Below are 1598 nucleotides of genomic sequence, written 5' to 3' on the forward strand. Positions count from 1 at the left end.
CACTTCATTCGTATTCCCCACTTTGTATTCAAAATCAAAATTAAATTCAGCTAGCTTCTCCTGCCAACAGGCTTGTTTTGAAGTTAGTCCAGGTTGTGACAAGAAGTGAGTAGCTGCCACATTATCAGTTTTTACCACAAATTTGGACCCCAAGAGATAGTGCCTCCACACCCAAAGACAGTGTACCACCACGAGAAGCTCCTTTTCCTGTGCTGTATAGTTCCGTTCGAGACCCGTTAATTTTCTACATTCAAAGCAACTGGATGCCCTTCCTGCAAAAGAACTCCCCCTGATGCAAAGTCAGAGGCATCTGCTTGTACCACAAATGGCTTTGTCACATCAGGAAGGATTAGCATGGGATCTCCTACAATCTTTCCCTTTAATTCAACAAATGCTGATTGGAACTCTTTTGTCCACCCCCGTGGTACCCCCTTCTTCAATAAATTTGTTAACGATACAACTCTTGTGGAGTACCCCTCTATAAACTTTTGATAGTAGTTGGTTAGACCCAAGAAAGATCGCAGTTCTCTAACGAATGGAGGTGCTCGCCACTCATTGATGGTTCATACTTTAGCTGAATCCATCCGTATCTGGCCCTCCTCAATGATATGTCCCAAGAATTTAACACGCTTTTGAGTGAAAGCACACTTCTCCCCTTTTACATACAACTGATTTTCTTTGAGTTTTTGAAAAACCTTCCGAAGGTGATCTTTATGTTCTTCTAAGGATGCGCTGAAAACCATTATGTCATCAAGGTAAACAACCACAAACTGATCAAGGTAGTCTCGAAAAACCTGATTCATTAGAGAACAAAAGGTAGCAGGTGCATTTGTCAGCCCAAAAGGCATGACCAAGAATTCAAATGCTCCATATCGGGTGACACAAGTGGTCTTCGGCTCATCTCCCTCTACAATGTGCACTTGATGATATCCCGATCTCAAGTCCAGTTTAGCGAAATATTTAGTTGTACTTAACTAGTCAAAAATATCAGCAATCAGTGGAATGGGATACTTGTTGCGAACCTTCACCTTATTAAGAGCACGATAATCTACACACAAGCGCAAACTACCATCTTGTTTCTTCTGGAATAACACTAGAGCCCTAAAAGGTACTTTTGAAGGACGAATGAACCCTGCTACAATTAAATCATTCAGTTGCCTTCTAAGTTCATCTAACTCAGGCGGTGCCATTCGATAAGGGGCATGTGCTGCCGGCTTTACTCCTGGCAAAAGCTCAATTTTGTGATCAATCTGTCGTCGAGGTGGTAAAACCCTAGGTAGCTATTTCGGGATTACCTCCTTGAACTCTTCTAAAACTTCCTTAATCTCAACTGGATATTTTCCTATCTCTTCATCTTCTAAGACTATCGGTAAAACCATGAAAGAAGGTTCTCCCCTTTTTACTCCGTGTTTTGAATTGGAGGGATGAAAGCAACATCCTCTCATCAAAATTGTTGTAGGCTGCGGGGACTGCACAAAGTGTACTTCCCATTATCACAAGACAATCCGCAGTTGGGATCAGCATTGAGCATGTCACTTTAAGAAAATCCATCCCCAATACCACGTCAAAGTCATCGAGGGGTGCTATGGTGAAATCAA

Source organism: Malania oleifera, chromosome 7, assembly GCF_029873635.1.
Source record: "Malania oleifera isolate guangnan ecotype guangnan chromosome 7, ASM2987363v1, whole genome shotgun sequence".
NCBI lineage: Eukaryota > Viridiplantae > Streptophyta > Magnoliopsida > Santalales > Ximeniaceae > Malania > Malania oleifera.